Raw genomic sequence first — 22418 nt, 5'->3', positions numbered from 1 at the left:
AGAGTTTCCTTTATTCAATACAAGCAAATCAAAGTTCTGACTACTCCAATCTCCTCCGGGCAGCAGAAGGGTTAATGCTGAGGATAGACCCGGGCTAGCTGTCCCACTCTTTCTTAGAAGGCTCCTACCCTGGTCAGGAGCCCAGGGTCTATGACAGAGCATCCCTGATCTCATTTTTTTCTTCTGGTTGTTCAGGTAGACTGGCAGTCTTCTCCTTCAAGCTCTGTTCCCTAACTGCAAGACACTGAGGACTGGGACTGTTCTTCTTTATATACCTTCTACCAGGGGAGGAGTGGCTACATTTCAGCACAAAAACAATGACAAGACTTACATTGAGTCCCCATAATATTCTATGGCAACAATATTCCAAAATGTAAACAACTTTCCCGACATCACTTGTCACTCTAAAGGTCAGGCTGTCGGCTTGTCTGGTAAACAAGTCTGTTTTTCTTCTGCACAACAATCTATGAAAAATTAGGACTGGCTTCTCTGAGAGATAGAAATACAGGGGCAGATTTACTTACCCGGTCCGTTCGCGATCCAGCGGCGCGTTCTTTGTGGTGGATTCGGGTCCGGCCGGGATTCACTAAGGTAGTTCCTCCTCCACCAGGTGGCGCTGCTGCGCTGAAGTTCCCCGGAGGCGCGCTGGAATGCCCTGAAATTCACCGGCCTATACCTGGTGAAGGTAAGTGTAATTTTCGCGACACATTTTTTTTCTTAAATGCGGCAGTTTTTCCGAATCCGTCGGGTTTCCGTTCGGCCACGCCACCCGATTTCCGTCGCGCGCATGCCAGCGCCGATGCGCCACAATCCGATCGCGTGCGCCAAAATCCCGGGGCAATTCAGGTACAATCGGCGCAAATCGGAAATATTCGGGTAACACGTCGGGAAAACGCGAATCGGGCCCTTAGTAAATGACCCCCACAAAGTAAAAAATGTCTCTCAATGTTCATTAACCCTTTCTACTAGTCTATACAGATACACAGGGGGCACATTTACATAGTGCAGTTTGCTTGTGGAGTGTGTATATGGCACAAAGGGGTTAATACTTTACTACTTTGTATTCTATAGCACTACAGTAGAAGTACATTACACCAAGGATATAAATGTGTAGCGCCTCCATCCTGATAAGATGAATTTGCGACGGTATCTGTTGTGTCAGGATTCTTTGATACTATGAGGCGTTCTGCAAGAATCATGAATATTACACAATATTATAGGACTCTGTGAATAGAAGTAATTTGTGCCGGGACGAGGCGGCTACCTGCTTCCCTTGTAAACACAATAAGGAGCCTGGAATGAATAAGTAAATGTGAACAATGTCCCATTGTATGGAGCCTGCACATGTTCCAACGACGTATAACAAACCCCTGGTAAGTAATAAGTGTTATTCAGCTCCATAAACCTCCTCGGATATTCCCCGGCGAGGTGCAGATGAGAATAAGTAGGTTTTATAATATAAAATATGTGATGTGTTATGATACTACAGATACAGCCAAGAGCATTTGTTTGTGGTGTTTTTAGAATAAAAATTAATCTTATACATGAAGCTGGAATAGTCACATATCTGGTGCCCTCCTTTCTACCCCTGGTGAATCTGTAGCCTACAGTAGCATAGCCCAAGCCCAAGGCTTCCAGGGGGCACACGGCCACCCAAACCAACCATCAACCAGGTGAAAATGAGGGACCCCCTCACCTTTTTCTTGACTGTTCCTGTCCCTTTCTCCAACTTCCTCCCCATTACTACTTAGTTACCTGTCTCCTCATCTACTGCCACTCCCACACTTCCCCTCTTCTTCCCTTTCCTTCCCTTCACCCTCCATTCCCCTCCCCACTATCCCCTTCCCTCCCCTAAATTTAGCCCTTCACTCCCGTATCCTGCACCCTCCTCCTCCCTCTGCCTTCCCTTTAACACCCTTCCCCTCTCTCATCTCCCCTTCCCTTCCACTTCCCCTCCATTATCCTCTCTTCCAACTCTCCCGCCTCACTCCCCTCACCCTTCTGCTCCATCACCCTTCCCATCTCTTCCCCATTTCACTCCCCTTCTCTCCTGGTGTTTGATTATTTAATCTTGTGTACTCTAAAGTAACACTAGTATAAATACCAGCAGGTGACACTGGGTGACCCCTCACTTACCTGACTGCATCTCTTCTCTCTCACAACTGACCCTTCATTATTGCTGAGTTACCTCTCTGCTCATCTACCACCCATTCCCTTCTCCCTCTCTCCTCTTCACTTACCTCCCATTTCCTCCCCTTTTACCCCCTCCATCCATATCTCTCCTCTTCCCTCTCCTTCCCTTCCCTCCCTTCCCCTTCCTTTCCCTCGTTCTCTTCCTCCCCATACATTCCCTCCCACCCCCCTGCCTACATTTATCCCTCCCCCTTGCCTACTGTTCCTTCATTTCCCCTCCCTCCGAATTCTTTTCCTCTCCTCTCCCCTTGCTTCCATCTCTCCCCATCCCTCTATCCTGTCCTTCCCCATCCCTCTATCCAGTCCTTCCCCATCCCTCTATCCAGTCCCTCCCCATCCCTCTACCCCCTTCCCTGGACTTCCCCTCCACTCCCTTTCACCTTCCTCTCCTCCTATTCTGTCCCCGTGCAGATCAATTTATCTTTGTATAAATGTAAAATTATAAAATCGTTAGAATTCAGACATTATTGTTTCTTCTATATGTTCCAGAAGTTTCCAGTAATGTGTAATACACTAATAACCACTTTAAGTAATTGCTAAGGTCTCTGAGTGTTTAGTATTATATCCCACATGTCTGACCCATCAGCTGCAGTAAATTCCAGGATATGAAATCAATGGATCAATCTCATAAATATCTCCTGTTATACTTAGGTTTGGTATAAAGAAGTATTTAGAGGAAATCTACCATCACTATCCATCCTGATAAACCAGGGACATTACTCATAGATCCAGGCACCGGGACTGTGATAATCTTCTTATATCTGTTATCCATGCTCTCCTTCCTTATAACATCAACTTGTTACACTGTCTTACCCCCTGCTCCCTCAGCACTGATATCACAGCAGGAAGTGCTCACTGCACTAGTGCTGGGGGAGCAGGGGTGAGGGTCAGACAGAGTAACAGCTTGTAAAGCCACATCACAGAGGGGCTAGGGTAACACCTCAGGTCCATTAAAACATTTTAAAAGTTGATGTTAGAAGGAAGGAGGCCATGGATAACAAATATAAGAAGATTCCCACAGTCCCGGTGCCTGGATCTATGAGTAATGTCCCTGGTTTATCAGGATGGATTTTAATGGTAGATTTCCTTTCATGGTCAATAATTGATATTTTTTGTGTAATGAAAATATCTACAGTTTTTAAATAAACTTTCTGTATCAATTCCTTATGGTTTTCTAGATCTTTGTTTCCTGACATCGATAGAAAGCTTCATTGTTGTTGTCTTCCTGTGGATGGAAATCGGTCCTTAGTCATGTGATGTCACGTCACACAGGTTCACGACTCATCATAACACACAGCTCTGAGTGCCTGTTGTGATTTATCGAGCCGTGCACCTGTGTGACATAACATCACCAGGGATATAAGGAGCCTTGCACCTGTGTGAGATCACATGACCAGGAATATAACGAGCCGCGCACCTGTGTGACATAACATGACCAGGGATATAAGGAGCCTTGCACCTGTGTAACATCACATGACCAGGGATATAACGAGCCGTGCACCTGTGTGACATCACATCACCAGGGATATAAGGAGTCCTGCACCTTTCTGATATTACATGACCAGGGACATAATGAGCCGTGCACCTGTGTGACATTATATGACCAGGGAAATAAGGAGCTGTGCACCTGTGTGACATCACATGACCAGGGATACAAGGAGTCATGCACCTGTGTGATATTAGATGACCAGGGATACAACAAGCCGTGCAGCTGTGTGACAGCACATGACCAGGGATATAAGGAGCCGTGCACCTGTGTGACATCACATGACCAGGGATATAACGAGCCGCGCACCTGTGTGACATAACATGACCAGGGGTATAAGGAGCCTTGCACCTGTGTGACATCACATGACCAGGGATATAACGAGCCGTGCACCTGTGTGACATCACATCACCAGGGATATAAGGAGCCCTGCACCTTTCTGATATTACATGACCAGGGACATAATGAGCCGTGCACCTGTGTGACATTATATGACCAGGGAAATAAGGAGCTGTGCACCTGTGTGACATCACATGACCAGGGATACAAGGAGTCATGCACCTGTGTGATATCAGATGACCAGGGATACAACAAGCCGTGCAGCTGTGTGACATCACATGACCAGGGATATAACGAGCCGTGCACCTGTGTGACATCACATGACCAGGGATATAACAAGCCATGCACCTGTGTGACAGCACATGACCAGGGATATAACGAGCCGTGCACCTGTGTGACATCACATGACCAGGGATATATAACAAGCCGTGCACCTGTGTGACATCACATGACCAGGGATATCAACAACATTAATTCTTTCATCCAATAGTCTCAACAGAGCGGCAGTAGACACTAATACAGTAATACAGTAAACTGCCAAGAAGTAGCTTTAATTGCACACAGTATCGGTGGAAAGTACCAGTGAGTAGGGAAATGAGCCTTCAGGTACAGGTTAGTTGTGAATATTTTAGGCTGTTTTAGGGGCCTACTGAAACTAGGAGCCGACCCTGCATCTGGGCCAACACAGATCAGGTATATAGAACACAGAAATCTTTGCAGGAAGTAACATGCTAGGAACCCTTGGCTCCGGCACCTTTCTAGGGGGGGAGTTGTCTTAAACAACCCAAACTTGCATTAACATGTATATGTGTGTGGAGAATGTGCTATGTATAAAGTACTATGAGCAGATTATGAATTCACTTTGCTTTGGCCTATATGGACTCCCTGTTTTTTCGTATCCCTTTAACCCTTATACAGGCATCTCAAGTTTGCTGCAGGGAGACTACCAGGTTGTTATTTGTTAATGAAGTCTAGGCGTGGATGACAGCCACCCTAGAGTCAAGAGACATTGGTGAGAAGCATCAGTGGGCAGAGAAGAGAGCCTTCAGGTCCAGGTTAGATGCATTGTGGCTAGCATGGGTCAGTTATGCTAATTTGGAACTCCTTGTAGGAACTAACATTCTAGGAACCTTTTGCTCAGGCACCTTCCTGTGGGAGGAGGTTCCTTATATAACCAGTGGTAGAAGAGATTCGAAATGGGTCAAGAATAAGGGTGTGTGCTGGTCCTTCAAAGTTTAGAGAAAAAGCTTAGACCGAGAGGGGCACATGCAGATGGCAGGAGAACCGTGTGCCGGGGAGTGTTTGGTTTGGATTGTTGTATGTACAGATGCTCATAGTACCATGAGTCCCTAAATAGGCTCTTTAACCAGCTGTCTCTTGCCTCAACCCTTGTATATCCTGTCATAAAACTAATGAAAAGAAAAATCCCCTAAAATACCCAATCCCTGAAAATTCCATAGTTCCTTTTCCACCGGTGGATTTAAAGCAGCTCCTAAATGTTTGTAAAATCCTACGAATGTCCATCAAAATGTTCCATCATCCTCATCCTCGTCAAGACTTGAATTTTGCTGTCACCAGGAGAAAAGTAATGGAAGGAGCCATTATCTCCCCGAATCCTCTATATTACGTTGCCAGTCTCTTACTTGGGTCTTGTGAGATATTGGGCTTCGAATCGGAGGCCAGTCAGGTTTTAGATAAGCAGCGGTTACTATGGTGTCATAGAGAATGTGCGGAAACCTCATTTAGGAGAACGCGCCAAGCAGAACCGCTGCGTTTTATCAGTGGCAGAGGAGAAAATTGATTGCTTCTTGCCCTTGACATTCACTGTAAGAGGTTTATATTGTGATATGTGTTGCCTTTATAGGAACAACTTAAATAACATATGAAAATCCTCCTGGATACTCAGGTCCATCCACATGTCTAAAGGGGGTTGCACTATAGCAGATGCTGCAGGTCCAGTATTATATTTAGCTTTTTCCATATACACACTGGTCTCTTCAAAACTGCAACTTACAGGGAGCCTATAAGGTCCTAAATGCCTTGCAAATCCGTAATATTGTCTGGTAGGGACCTTTAATAGAATCATAAACATATCCATGTAACCAAAAATCAAAGAAGCAATGCAGAGACAATCATTTTTTGAAAGATATGTAATTCAGCCTGCAAGTAAACCAGTCCGGTGATGGAGGGTGCCCACAGTCTGCCATCTGGGCTCATGGCAGACTGTGGATCCATGAGCAGTCAATTATATGCATTTTTGTCTGATTAATGAGTGGAGGCTCATGTAAATGTTAGCAGTGAGGGGACCTGGTGGAAATTTTATTAATGAGGGGAGGCTGATGAACACTTTATTAAAGAGGGGAGGCTGCTAGAAGTGTTATTAATGAGCAGTGGATGCTGGAAAAGTTTTAGTAAGGTACTGGTAGATATCTTATTGATGAGGGGAGGCTGCTGGACACTTTATTAATGAGGGGAAAATTTTTTTGCTGCTGAAAATTTTTTAATGAGCGGAGGCTGCTGGAAAAGGTATTAGTGAGGGGGCCTGGTAGATACTTAGTTAATGAGGGAAGCTTGCTGATATTTTATTAATGAGGGGAGGCTTCTAGACACTTTATTCATGATGGCGGCTGGGAATTTTATTAATGAGGGAGGGCAGCAAGACATTTTATTAATGAGGGGAGGGTGCTGGGTATTTTATTAATGAGTGGAGGCTGCTGGGCATTTTATCAATAAAGGGAGGCTGCTGGACAATTTATTAATGATGGGAGGCTGCTGCGCATTTTATTAATGATGGGAGGCTGCTGGGCATTTTATTAATGAGGGGAGGCTGCTGGACATTTTATTATTGAGGGGAGGCTGCTGGGCATTTTATTAATGAGTGGTGGCTGCTGGACACTTTAGTAATGAGGGGAGGCTTCTGAACAGTACATATATGGTACTATAGATAAGTATGGTTCTGTGAGTATATGTCTTTGTATATATGTGATTTACCAAGTGAAATGTGTGCCATGTGGGGGTGTAAAGGTATATGGGGCCCCAATGCAAAATTCATACTGGGGCCCACTGGGATCTTGTTATGCCAGTGTCATCTCCAGAGCAAGAACCTTTTAGTCTCTTATCACATATCTACAGTAACTTTTTAGGTAACTTTTCAAATTAAACTATTGTGGTCATACATAAGGATACTCATCCTCTTCAAATTTGACCTTAGAGTTTACCTTTACCCTTGGCTATATAATAAGTGCCTAAGGGTGTAATGTGTAGCTTATGATGAAGGCAAACATTGGGGCTCATTTACTAAGAGTCCAGCTGCTCACATTTGTCGGACTTTGCACCGTTTTCAGGGTTCGCATGGCTTGGACAGGTATTTAACAAGTGTCTGCACTGGGATTGTGTCGCACAAGATCCAAGATTTTTGGCGCAGCTGCACTGGCCTCCACTGACACAAATCGGGGGCGTGGCCATCGGACAGTCCGACTGATACGGACTGAGCGCGGAATTTAACATTCAAATTGTGTCGCAAGCCCAAGCACTTACATGCACCAGGAAGAAGAAGTGAACTCTGTCGGACCTGAGCGGGGAAGCGACACATGCAGGATATCGGGCGCATGATCTTAGTGAATCGTGGCACATGGCATTGGAGTCGGACAATGCACTTTTGGTGAACTTCGGGGACGGGGTGAGTAAATATGCCCTATTCTGTTCTTGAGTTATGTCTTCATGTGTTGCAATATTTTAGATTTCTTGTGTTTACTTCTTCAGGCCATATTTGTTGCTTCTCCAATGTTTAAGCACATCTGAACCCTAAAACAAAATCCATGAGCATCGACATTATGGTAAAATGTATACAACAAACTGCGGTTATTAAAATTCTAAAGTAATTATTGTACACCCCTAAAGGTTTGATACATCTCACACTCTGGGCTAAGGCATCCAGGCAAACAACTAAGCTTATCGACCTTGTTTGTCCACAAAGAGGACCAATGGTGGCTACGTGGAAAGCTGTTGGTAATCTACAACCAAGCTTCATGGCTTCCTGTGAACGATGCCTGGCTACAACTTTCCTAAAAGTGTACCTCACCCTCTGGGCTAAGGCATCCAGGCCAACAACTTAATTGGTCTACCTCGGTTGTCAACCACCAACAAAGATCCAATTGTGCCCATGTCGAAAACTGTTGTTATTCTACAACCAAGTGTTTTGGCTTCATGTGAATTAGGTCCTGCTACCTCTATCCTAAAGGTTTAAGGCACTTCCCCCTTAGGGTTAAGGCATCCAGCCCAACAGCTGCATTTATCTACTTTGGAAAAAACAAAAAGTTTGCAAAGGCAGGGAATCCAGCATCCAAAAAGATAAGATGAAAAAAACTGTTAAGACATATTCAAAAATTTAATGTTCCAAAGTTAAAAAAGTACATATAGTACATGAAGCATGGACACAAAAAAACAAAAACACGAGACAAAAACATTACAAGGGGCGAGCCGTTACCACTTTTTTCTCTTTTTTCTATATTCATTTATCTACTTTGGTTGTCTACCACCAACAAAGATCCAATGGAGACCATGTTGAAAGTTGTTAACTGATAACACTGATACAACAGTGATAGATAGTGTCCCACATTTATTAAAAGTGATGCAGTTTGCAGGTTGCGGCAGATTCTTGAATACTGGCGCTCAGTCCTGATTAATCTGGTGTCCCCTGCACCGCTTTTTTTAGGTGAGACACAATTCTGTTGAGTCGCTGTCTTAAGTGTGTCTGAAACTCCAACTAAGCAGTAATACACCTCTCCACCTCTTTTATACCTTCATTTCAGTGCCAGAAAACTGGGGCATCAAGAATAATAGACCTGGCCCAATGTGCAAACACCATCTGGACATTGTTCTAATAAATCAAATATTGCAGCAGACCCATAGATATACTCCCCTATAAAGCTCAGCCAGAGGCACCAAAAGCCTGAATTGCCAAAATTAAAAGCCAAAAATTCTGACTAAGACCTTCTGCTGCTTCTATTTATTCCTTATGTCAGTGGTGGCGAACCTATGGCACGGGTGCCAGAGGTGGCACTCGGAACCCTTTCTGTGGGCACCCAAGCCTTCACCCCAACACAAAGTTTGCCAGCTAGTTCTCAAGGCTTTTTCTTGTGATCCAAAACTGCCCAGGACGTGCCATGCTCAGTGCTATTTTAAAGCGACATCCTCACAAGAAGGTGTGGATAGAGACAGATTATTGTTGGAGCACCTGCTCCGGGTCTCCTGATTCTTCCTTTTCAGGGGACCCTGAAGGGAAGCTACAATCCAAATTTCTCCATCATCTTTTTATCGTATTGGTGAACTCAGGACACCAATACGATTGAAACCTGTGATACAGCAAGAAGCAATAAGTTACTTCTTAAATTGTCATGTTGCCACTTTGCAACACATAAGTGGGTTTTGGTTGTAGCTTGGGCACTCTGTCCCCAAAATGTTCGCCATCACTGCCTTATGTTATTGGATATAGGTATCCGAAATAAATGTACTCAAATAGTTTTCTATTTAAAAATCTAAATTGTGTAGATTGTACTAGGGGCTCATTTACTAAGGGTCAGACTGTGCACCTTTTTTTGGGCTAAATCGGCTTGCACAGGTATTTAAGTAGCAGGTGCATCGTGATTGTGTTGCATGTGACCCTTTTGTGGCGCAGTTGCGCTGGCTTCAATGCAACACAATTGAGGGGATGTGTCGTCGGACGATACTACTGATTCAGACCGAGCGCCATATTTAACTTTTAAATTGTGTCGCAAGCCCTATGTTAACGGTGAAACACAAAAAACATGGTGAACTCTGGCGGACCTGAGCGGGGAACTGACACATTCATGATTTCTGGCGCATGATCTTAGCCCTTTCTGTGGACTCCAGTGACCCTGTAAGTAAATGTGCCCCATAATCTCCTATCTGCAGGTGATACCTTAAAGCACAGAAATAACTGAGCAGATGTAACATTGGGGCTCATTTACTTACCCGGTCCAGTCGCGATCCCGCAGCGCGTTGTCAGACGCTGATTCGGGTCTGCCGGGATTCACTAAGGTCGTGCTCCCAATGTCCACCAGGTGTCGCTGCTGCGCTGAGGTCCGCCGGAGTTCACATTCTTCCTCCCGATGCATGTGAGTGCTTGATCTTGCGACACAAATTCTTTTTTTAAATTCCGCATTTTATCCGAATCCGTCGGGTTGTCCGGCGGCAACGCCCCCGATTTCTGTCACGTGAAGGCCGGCGCCGATGCACCACAATCCGATCGCGTGCGCCAAAATCCCGGGGCAATTCGGCGCAAATCGGAAATATTTTTTGGAAACTCGACGAAAGTGCGGCGTTCGGATCCTTAGTAAATGAGCCCCATTGTGTCCTATCTGCAGGTAGAATGTTATAGAGCAGGGTGAGCTGCTACATATTCATGTACCTTTTGTATGAAAAGTCTCAGTATAATCTGTATGTCATTGATCTTAATCTCTGCTCACTATGGATTTTCTACTCAATTAGAGACATCTGTGCATATCCATACTCCACTAATTCACTGAATCTGGCATCTCAGTAACTACGCTTCTCTATAGCTGAGATGTTCTGCTGGGAAATTACATTTCAGAACTCCCAGGAACCTCTGTTAATATTCTACCAGTTATACATTTTTTTCTTTTGTTTCTTTTTATTGACTGGGGACCACATGCTCCCATTTATTACCGCACCAAATTGCAGGTACAGGCATGAGACTGTCCACATCCTCTTGAGAGACACAGGTAAAGCAGACTTCCCCCTCTCAGTGACATCACAGTCAGGGGGTGGGGCCAGAACCCACTGGAATTAAATTTGTGAATACAGGAGAACCCCTTGGTCAGTCTTGGGAACTGAAGCATCACTGGGAGGCTGCCCAAATTGTCTATACTGCGTTCCCGCAGCCGATGTATTTCTAACTATTCCATGTTAAGGGTATTTTGTTTCTTTTATCCCATTTTATTTTCATAAATGTTTGTATGCACAGGCAGTCCCCTACTTAAGAACACCCGACTTACAGACGACCCCTAGTTACATATGGACCTCTGATAATTCGTAATTTACTGTACTTTAGCCCTAGGCTACAATAAACAGCTGTAACAGGTATCACAGGTGTCTGCAATTAAGATTTATTGTTAATCCTGGTTCGTATGACAACCCAAAAGTTTTAAAATCCAATTGTCACAGAGACAAAAAATTTCTGGCTGTTGTTACAATTCTAAAATATACAGATCCAACTTACATACAAATTCCACTTAAGAACTGTCACGGGTGCTCCCACGACCCATCTCCCGGGTCGCGGGCTCCTCTCCGCTGCCCCAGTCCCCCGGCGAGTCACTTACCTCGCCACGATCCAGCACTGACTCAGGCATCCCAGGATGTCCCCGCATCATAGGGTGCGCGTGCGCCGCCTTCAGTAAATTTAAAGGACCAACGCGCTGTTAATTGGCGCTGGCCATTTTCAGAAAATTACTTAAGCCTGCCTCTTCCTACACTCCCTGCCAGATCTTTGTGCCTTACAGCCTTAGAAAAAGCTCCCTACTGATTATTCCTGTGCCTTCCTGCTCCCATGTGTTCCTGCTCCTGAGTCCTGTGCTACCTGAGTCCCTCCGTGTTCCTGTGCTACCAGAGTTCCTCAGTTGCTGCGTTGCTGTGTACCTGTGTCCTGTGTTCCAGTGTTCCCGTTCCCATCTGCCTGGACCTCCCGCTGCTGACCACAGATTGGACTTGACATTGCATCTCTGCCGCCTGCCCTGACCCTGTGCCTGGACCTGACCACAAGGCTCTTCTGCTAAGGTACCTCGATCGCCACCACAGGCTGGTCACACCTGTGGAACGACCTGGTGGTATCCTGCCGCAGCAAGACCATCCCGCCTTGCGGCGGGCTCTGGTGAAGATCAGGTGCCACTTAGATTCCGGTCCCAGGTGTCGGCTGGTACCACCTCTCGCGGTGGTCCAGAGGATCCACTGATCCTGACAGTGACTAGAACAAACCTACAGAACCCATCTTGTACTAACCATTACGTACAAGATAGGTTCCTTGGGTTTGTACTTAGGTTGAATTTGTATGTAAGTCAGAACTGTATATTTTATAATTGTAGATCCAGACAAATTTGTTTTTGTCCCAGTGACTATTGGGTTTTCAATATTTTTTGCTGTAATGGGACCAAGGATTATCCATAAGTTTCATTACAGACACCTTACAGCTGATCATTGCAGTCTGGGGCTATAGTAAAGCATCGAGAGAGGTCACCAGAGGTCACCAGGGGTCTGTCTGTAACTCGAGGTCGTCTGTAAGTCGGGTGTGCTTAAGTAGGGAACCGCCTGCATATGTAGTGTTTGCATGTTCTGTGTATTACCAGTGTGTGTAATCTGTGTGGATGAGGTGCCTACGCTCTTCTTAGTCTTAGTAAATTCTTGGGTGATGGCCTGGCGTTGTCTGGGTGTGTAGGGCGCTTGGGATTTACCATAAAGACGCCATATTGCAGAGGTGGGCAGAGCTTATGGGCTAAATTGTGAGCTCTCCCTAGTGTAAGTGTACCCCGTGATTGAACTCGAGACTGGGGGTTCATCAGAGAACCCAAATGTCCAACATAAAAGGACCATACTGTGCCACACGAAGTCTGGGGATAAAATGAAAATACAAATAACCTGCAGCATTTACAGACTATAGAATAGATGGAAAGAGAGAAGAAAGAATATATCAGCCGCATTGATTGCTATTATTACATTACCATTGATCAGAAAGCTAAGTGTAAGGCGCCTCCAACTGGAATCATTGATTCAATGCGAACAGGTAACTAATATAATTTGGGTGTTCTCTATGTTCTCGCTGGTTTCCCTAAGGCATTATGGTATCTTATCACAGTCCATCAGGTTCATTGTCTTCAACCTAAATAGAAACAATAGGTGTTTGTGATACAGAAAGTATTGCTGCTGAGCTGCTTCAGCGTCTGGAAAACCACCTGAATACAATACATTGTCATATTTGTGAAATCACATATAGTGATCAGTTCTGCAGAGATAAGTGCAAAGTTGCCCTAAACAAATAGATTTTGCTATCCAAGTTCCAGTTTAATTATGTTTTTGGCTGTTCTGCTGTAATTTCTTTATCTGGAATAGCTTGCTTGTTCAGCTACAAGTTCAGGACTCAGTAAGACAAGATTCTTAAATAGGATAACAAAATAACACATTCTCTAATTCACTGTTATTAACCCAAATACTGCACTTCATAGATATAATTCTAACCTGTCTCTATCAGTCCTGGTGTACACAATTTTGGTTGTCCTTGGATATGACCGTAAATCTTCTGCCTATGGTTTGATTCTTCTCTTCTTCTCTTGTCTGCACACTGCAGTGCCCTCTGCATCCTCACCCAATCCGCCCACTACATTACAAGACCAGCTCCGAAACAGGCACTTCCTGAGACCTGCTCTACAAGCTACAGACAGATAAGATCTTTATAACAGCAATACAACTGAATAAAATTGAAAAGTAAGGGGTTAAAATTATCTTTATTGTGTAAATATCACTAGGGGATAAAAAATTGAGAACATAGTATACATGTCTTCTACTTCTCCTTTAATCAATACTTTGGCTTGTGTGATTATGTCCTCTGAGTTTTATGATGTTTCTGGCTTATGTGTTGTATTTTCTTTCTCTGGCATAGCTGCTTCTTCAGCTAAAAGTTCAGTACTCAGGCAAGGTCAGGCATTTTCTCTGTAGTATGTTTTTCTTGAAGTTCTTTCAATCAAAAGTGTGGCTTGTGTGCCTATGTCTCCTTCTGCTATCATACTAGTAATAATAACCTACAAGACCCATAGTTGTTACTACAATGCTCAGAGATTTGAAAGAAGAAAAAACTTAATGGTAGGAGGAATAAGGAAAAAGGTTCAAGTTTCAAAGAAGTTTTTTTAAAGACAGTAATAGTGCACAGATGTTTGTACAGAGCTGTCACAGGAAAATAGGTTTAGGTTTTACTCTATTTTGTCAGAATTTTGTATATTTGCTCTGCCATGGCTACTTGTTGACGTGCAAGTTCAGGACTCAGTGGGTGTTCTTTTTGAAGTGTGCACATATTCCCCTGTGCTTTGACTGCCTATATCTCCTTTGTCATGTGAATGTTACTAACCTGCGCTGAGAAGTGAGTTAACTGGCCCCCTGCAAGCAAACTGTATCCAGTCATAGGAGCTTCTGTTACAAGGCGGCCATCATCATCATTATCTGCTCTCTGCTCTGCTAGCTCTTCCTCTTCCCTCCATCCCCCTTCCCTCAGGCAGCCTTGGGCTGACCTTGTGCTTCAAGATCGTCTTTATGCACTCACTTCTGCAGGAGGGAGAGGGGAAGGAAGAAGGAAGGAGAGAGGGAAAGTTAGCAGAGCAGAGAGGAGATAATGATGATAAAACCAGGGATTCTCCATAACACAATGCAGTTTATTAGTTAAACTTTTATCAACTTTTAAAAGTGATTGGAACCATTAATGTTAAATATAAAAGCAGACTGAGAAATAGTATTAAAAAGTCTATGGGAACCTGTTGTTCAGTGAAAATGTGTGATCCTGATGACAGGTTCCCTTTAAAGTATACAATGTAATATGATTTCTGCAATTTAGGTGCCTTACATTAAACTTATTCCTCCATAATCTTGTTCAAACTGGTTATATAGGTCTCTTGTTTCTTCACAGAATATTTCTATGGGGTGGAAATTGTAAGCTAGTCCCGAATCAAGTGCCAGAATTCGAGTAATGTGCCAGGCGTTGAATGGGGCAAGACGCATAATAAGTGTCCATGGGGAGATATTGGGGAAGATTTACTCACCCGGTTCTGTCGCGATCCAGCGGCGCGTTCTCAGTAGAGGATTCGGGTCTTCCAGCGATTAACTAAGGTAGTGCGCCCGATGTCCACTAGGTGTCGCTGCTGCACTGCATTCCGTCGGAGTTCACTGAAGTTCACTGTCCTACCCTGGGTGAAGGTAAGCGTGTGTCACTTTTTTTTTTTTAATACAGCGATCTTAACGAATCCGTTGGGTTTTCTTATGGCCACGCCCCGATTTCCGTCGCGTGCATGCCGGCGCCGATGTGCCACAATCCGATTGCGTGAGCCAAAATCCCGCCGCAATTCAGGGAAAATCGGAGCAAATCAGAAATATTCGGGTTACGCAACGGAAAAACGCGATTCGGGCCCTTAGTAAATGACCCCCATTGTTTGAAAATTATAGAAAATAACCCTTACTTAGGGAAGAATATTTCATCCTAAACTTCTGCCTTGCACGCTGTACACATAGCTAATCTTAGTACACGCTGTCAGGCTCCCGTGGCCCGGTGTCATTTAGCGATCGTACGCACTTCTCACATATCTGTCACTGACATTCCTGAAACGTTTCCGTAGGTATTTGAGAACCGTGATGACAGCTCTTTCATGAAAATCAGCTGCCATTGAGGTTTGAAGGGATCATTACTGAAACTGTCTGTGGAGAAGGAACGCAACTCCTTGCTTTATCCGGCTGGTAAACATTTTGTTGACTGCAACATTGAATTTGCCTATGAGCAAGTTAGATAATAAGCTTTTAGTCATATATTCACTGTCAGCGCTTCTAAATATAAGTTATATACACACATGATAGTTAACTATTAACATATTGTAGTCTTTATGCTTCTACTTAAAGGGAACCTGTCATCATAAAGGTCATTTTTACATGATGACAGGTTCCAGTAGCCTCTGACTTGTTGATTTAAAAAATCCCTTTGCCATGGATCTGAATAATTCCAGCTTTTTAATTGTTTCTTTAACATTACCTGGCTCCCTGCCAGTTTTGTGTGGCGAGTCCCGTGGGTTGGTTGGCCGGGTTCAATTCAAACAGAACATGTTTTCTTCTCCTCAATGTCTCCTCCCCTCATCCTCACTCATTGCCCTCCCCGTTAATCAGCCTCTCCCCTGTTCAAGTCAACTCACGGGTGCAAGCAATTCTCGTTTAAACTGGCACCGAACCTCTCCCCCCTCTGGGACTCACCACACACTGCTTGTAGGGAGCCATGTGATGCACAACAAAGGCATTATTGTTGAGATGGACATGCCAATCAATGGGTTGCTACACCGCACCTCTGACATTGACTACCTTCCGTCTACTCTGCACTGCCACCGGTCTGGGCGCAGGGGCACTGCCAGGAGCATGGGAACATCCTTGTCCTCCTACTCCCGGTTTGTTCCCGATCATGACTGCATGGTGGTGCTGCTGCTGGTCCACGTGTAAGTCACCTGGGGCTGCGAATAACTTCACAGCGGAGGAAGCCTCCCATAAAATAGGTTTTTTACCTATTTGCAAAACTCTGGCTTATCCAACATAGTCCTTCATATAGAAGAGGATTCAGGAATTGAGGACCCCCGCACCTCCCGAGATGGCACATTCTGCATATATCTCAGAGCTATAATTATAGGATCATTCCCGTCGAGACCATCGCCGGCTGCAATTACCACATTGTAATAAAAACCTGCAGGTGCCTTCTATTGTCAGAAATCCAAAATATCCATCATCGGGTAATAAACACAGGCCCCGATCAATGGGTGGCAGCCGTGATCATTATCTCCCCACACAAAGCCCCCCATGGAGCCGCACATGTGGATGAATGAAGACAAGTCACCATATTGTTCAGGACTTTACACTGGACTCTGGGCAGAATCTAATTGAGATCTGCGACATTTCGCCAATTCAAAATGTGTAGATTTGCAACATAAAAGAAAAGACGGACGCAGTGGAAATGATAAATCTTAACGGAATATAATCACGTGATGCTTCATGTGTTGTCAGGATACAGGTCTTAAAGGAGTTTTCCAAGCTGCATATATAGTAAAGATCTATCCATATTAGTTATTAGGTTATTAGTAGAGATAGAGAAACACGATTATCGTGTTCGGCAGCCAGTTTGCCGAAATGGCAACTGAACAGCCAATCCGCTTTATTGACGTCCCTAGAAACTAGCTGTGATTGGCCAGGGGGCTTCCTAATCATAGCCATGGATAGTTACTAGGGGTGTCAATATGCGGAGCCCGATCATCGGGTTAGCTCATCTGTAGTAATCAATAGTTGATCAATGGGGTTCAAACAGCTGGGGAAAGAGACGCAGCCGGAAGTAGACAGCTCTTACCATAGTTTAGTGGAGAGGTGGTGGTACTGCAGGAGCTGCCATTAATGCAATCGGTGGAGCCTTCAACTATAGTTTAGCCCAACCCCTCTGATAGGTCATTAGTTATGCAGCTTGGAAACCCCCTTTAACAGGGCACGGAATGATAATGTTACACCACCACTTCCAGACCTGGGCCAACAGTCTACTATGCCTCATACTATGCCTCATAGAAAATTGTCAAATTAGATTGAATTTGGCAACATTTTTTCATAAACTTTTTGGACTCTACAATGTTTTTGTTGCATCACAGACAGGGGTCAATGTAAATTCTATAAAGGATGATTTTAGGGCTGGGGACATTTTTAATAAACTTTTTTGGGGAAAAGTTTGTCTTAACCTAGTCCAAATTTGTAAAAAAAAAAAAAATTGCAGAACCCTGTTGTCACTTCTAAAAAAAATCCAAATTTTATCATATTTGTAGCTCTGATAACACGCATTAGGACCCAAAAGTCCTTCAAAGGTCCTGTTTAGACAGCAATACAAGAGGAAGAAGACATAGAAGTATGTGTTTTCTGTCTGTGTCTGTCTGTGTATGTCTTCTTTGTTACTTTTTTTTTGATACTTTGGGAACAGCACAATTTTATGCTACTACTCCTATCCTGTTTATATATGGGTACAGCACAGTACTACTACCACGTGTGTGTGTGCGCATCCGTTAAAGGAATCTTTGCGTTTACAATCACCAAATTTTCCACAGCCGCTCTCTGTGACTCTGTGAAATTTTCACCCTGTGTTTTCCAAAACCCACTTATTACCCACTATATACAGGAGCCAATGTCTGCTGCTGTGGCAGTTGGAAGCTGAGCCGTGATTGGTTGCTGCTCTGCCATAGGTCATTGACATGTGCTCGGAGCTGTGATTGGTTTCTATAAGCAATGAGTATAAGACACTTATGTGTGAGGTAATATGGATAGGGATACAGAGATGGGGAGAGGAATTTATCAGAAATGTCTGAGATAAAAAATATCTCCATACACAAAGTGAAATTCGGAGACAGAGACACTGGAATGAGAGTGTCAGACACTCAAATGAGTGCCTGAGACTGCCAGAGACAGAAAGTCAGACAGTCACTCAAAAAGAATGCCAGAGACAGTCAAAAAAGTTCACAAGTCCACTACTCTTATCCTGCATGTATGGGGACACAGCACTACTACTCTTATCCTGCATGTATGGGGACCCAGCACTACTACTCTTATCCTGCATGTATGGGGACACAGCACTACTACTCTTATCCTGCATGTATGGGGACACAGCACTACTACTCTTATCCTGCATGTATGGGGACCCAGCACTACTACTCTTATCCTGCATGTACGAGGACACAGCACTACTACTCTTATCCTGCATGTACGAGGACACAGCACTACTACTCTTATCCTGCATGTATGGGGACACAGTACTACTACTCTTATCCTGCATGTACGAGGACACAGCACTACTACTCTTATCCTGCATGTACGAAGACACAGCACTACTACTCTTACCCTGCATGTACGAAGACACAGCACTACTACTCTTACCCTGCATGTACGAAGACACAGTACTACTACTCTTACCCTGCATGTAGGGGGACACAGCACTACTACTCTTATCCTGCATGTAGGGGGACACAGCACTACTACTCTTATCCTGCATGTACGGGGACACAGCACTACTAATCTTATCCTGCATGTACGAGGACACAGCACTACTACTCTTATCCTGCATGTATGGGGACACAGTACTACTACTCTTATCCTATATGCAGGGGGACACAGTACTACTACTCTTACCCTGCATGTATGGGGACACAGTACTACTACTACTCTTATCCTGCATGTATGGGTGCACAGTAGTACTACTACTCTTATCCTGCTTGTATGGGGACACAGTACTACTACTCTTACCCTGCATGTATGGGGACACAGTACTACTACTCTTATCCTGCATGTATGGGGACACAGTACTACTACTACTCTTATCCTGCATGTATGGGTGCACAGTAGTACTACTACTCTTATCCTGCATGTATGGGTGCACAGTAGTACTACTACTCTTATCCTGCATGTATGGGTGCACAGTAGTACTACTACTCTTATCCTGCATGTATGGGTGCACAGTAGTACTACTACTCTTATCCTGCATGTATGGGTGCACAGTAGTACTACTACTCTTATCCTGCATGTATGGGTGCACAGTAGTACTACTACTCTTATCCGGCATGTATGGGTGCACAGTAGTACTACTACTCTTATCCTGCATGTATGGGTGCACGGTAGTACTACTACTCTTATCCTGCATGTATGGGTGCACAGTAGTACTACTACTCTTATCCTGCATGTATGGGTGCACAGTAGTACTACTACTCTTATCCTGCATGTATGGGTGCACAGTAGTACTACTACTCTTATCCGGCATGTATGGGTGCACAGTAGTACTACTACTCTTAATCAACATGTATTAGGATAGCTCATGCATGCAGGGTGAGTAAAATAAAGAAACATGTATAGACAGATTTTCATAGACACAGTACTACTACTCTTATCCTGTATGCAGGGGGACACAGTACTACTACTCTTACCCTGCATGTACGGGGACACAGTACTACTACTCTTATCCTGCTTGTATGGGGACACAGTACTACTACTCTTACCCTGCATGTATGGGGACACAGTACTACTACTCTTATCCTGCATGTATGGGTGCACAGTAGTACTACTACTCTTATCCTGCATGTATGGGTGCACAGTAGTACTACTACTCTTATCCTACTTGTATGGGGACACAGTAGTACTACTACTCTTATCCTGCATGTATGGGTGCACAGTAGTACTACTACTCTTATCCGGCATGTATGGGTGCACAGTAGTACTACTACTCTTATCCTGCATGTATGGGTGCACGGTAGTACTACTACTCTTATCCTGCATGTATGGGTGCACAGTAGTACTACTACTCTTATCCTGCATGTATGGGTGCACAGTAGTACTACTACTCTTATCCTGCATGTATGGGTGCACAGTAGTACTACTACTCTTATCCGGCATGTATGGGTGCACAGTAGTACTACTACTCTTATCCTGCATGTATGGGTGCACGGTAGTACTACTACTCTTATCCTGCATGTATGGGTGCACGGTAGTACTACTACTCTTATCCTGCATGTATGGGTGCACAGTAGTACTACTACTCTTATCCTGCATGTATGGGTGCACAGTAGTACTACTACTCTTATCCTGCATGTATGGGTGCACAGTAGTACTACTACTCTTATCCGGCATGTATGGGTGCACAGTAGTACTACTACTCTTAATCAACATGTATTAGGATAGCTCATGCATGCAGGGTGAGTAAAATAAAGAAACATGTATAGACAGATTTTCATAGACACAGTACTACTACTCTTATCCTGTATGCAGGGGGACACAGTACTACTACTCTTACCCTGCATGTACGGGGACACAGTACTACTACTCTTATCCTGCTTGTATGGGGACACAGTACTACTACTCTTACCCTGCATGTATGGGTGCACAGTAGTACTACTACTCTTATCCTGCATGTATGGGTGCACAGTAGTACTACTACTCTTATCCTACTTGTATGGGGACACAGTACTACTACTCTTACCCTGCATGTATGGGGACACAGTACTACTACTCTTACCCTGCATGTATGGGGACACAGTACTACTACTACTCTTATCCTGCATGTATGGGTGCACAGTAGTACTACTACTCTTATCCTGTATGCAGGGGGACACAGTACTACTACTCTTACCCTGCATGTACGGGGACACAGTACTACTACTACTCTTATCCTGCATGTATGGGTGCACAGTAGTACTACTACTCTTATCCTGTATGCAGGGGGACACAGTACTACTACTCTTACCCTGCATGTACGGGGACACAGTACTACTACTCTTATCCTGCATGTATGGGGACACAGTACTACTACTCTTATCCTGCATGTACGGGGACACAGTACTACTACTCTTATCCTGCTTGTATGGGGACACAGTACTACTACTCTTACCCTGCATGTATGGGGACACAGTACTACTACTACTCTTATCCTGCATGTATGGGTGCACAGTAGTACTACTACTCTTATCCTGCATGTATGGGTGCACAGTAGTACTACTACTCTTATCCTGCATGTATGGGTGCACAGTAGTACTACTACTCTTATCCTGCATGTATGGGTGCACAGTAGTACTACTACTCTTATCCTGCATGTATGGGTGCACAGTAGTACTACTACTCTTAATCAACATGTATTAGGATAGCTCATGCATGCAGGGTGAGTAAAATAAAGAAACATGTATAGACAGATTTTCATAGACACAGTACTACTACTCTTATCCTGTATGCAGGGGGACACAGTACTACTACTCTTACCCTGCATGTACGGGGACACAGTACTACTACTCTTATCCTGCATGTATGGGTGCACAGTAGTACTACTACTCTTATCCTGCATGTATGGGTGCACAGTAGTACTACTACTCTTAATCAACATGTATTAGGATAGCTCATGCATGCAGGGTGAGTAAAATAAAGAAACATGTATAGACAGATTTTCATAGACACAGTACTACTACTCTTATCCTGTATGCAGGGGGACACAGTACTACTACTCTTACCCTGCATGTACGGGGACACAGTACTACTACTCTTATCCTGCATGTATGGGTGCACAGTAGTACTACTACTCTTATCCTGCATGTATGGGTGCACAGTAGTACTACTACTCTTAATCAACATGTATTAGGATAGCTCATGCATGCAGGGTGAGTAAAATAAAGAAACATGTATAGACAGATTTTCATAGACACAGTACTACTACTCTTATCCTGTATGCAGGGGGACACAGTACTACTACTCTTACCCTGCATGTACGGGGACACAGTACTACTACTCTTATCCTGCTTGTATGGGGACACAGTACTACTACTCTTACCCTGCATGTATGGGGACACAGTACTACTACTACTCTTATCCTGCATGTATGGGTGCACAGTAGTACTACTACTCTTATCCTACTTGTATGGGGACACAGTACTACTACTCTTACCCTGCATGTATGGGGACACAGTACTACTACTCTTATCCTGCATGTATGGGTGCACAGTAGTACTACTACTCTTATCCTGCATGTATGGGTGCACAGTAGTACTACTACTCTTATCCTGCATGTATGGGTGCACAGTAGTACTAC

The sequence above is a fragment of the Engystomops pustulosus genome, chromosome 1, assembly GCF_040894005.1.
Source record: "Engystomops pustulosus chromosome 1, aEngPut4.maternal, whole genome shotgun sequence".
Classification (NCBI taxonomy): Eukaryota; Metazoa; Chordata; class Amphibia; order Anura; family Leptodactylidae; genus Engystomops; species Engystomops pustulosus.
Note: the sequence above shows the minus strand (reverse complement) of the source record.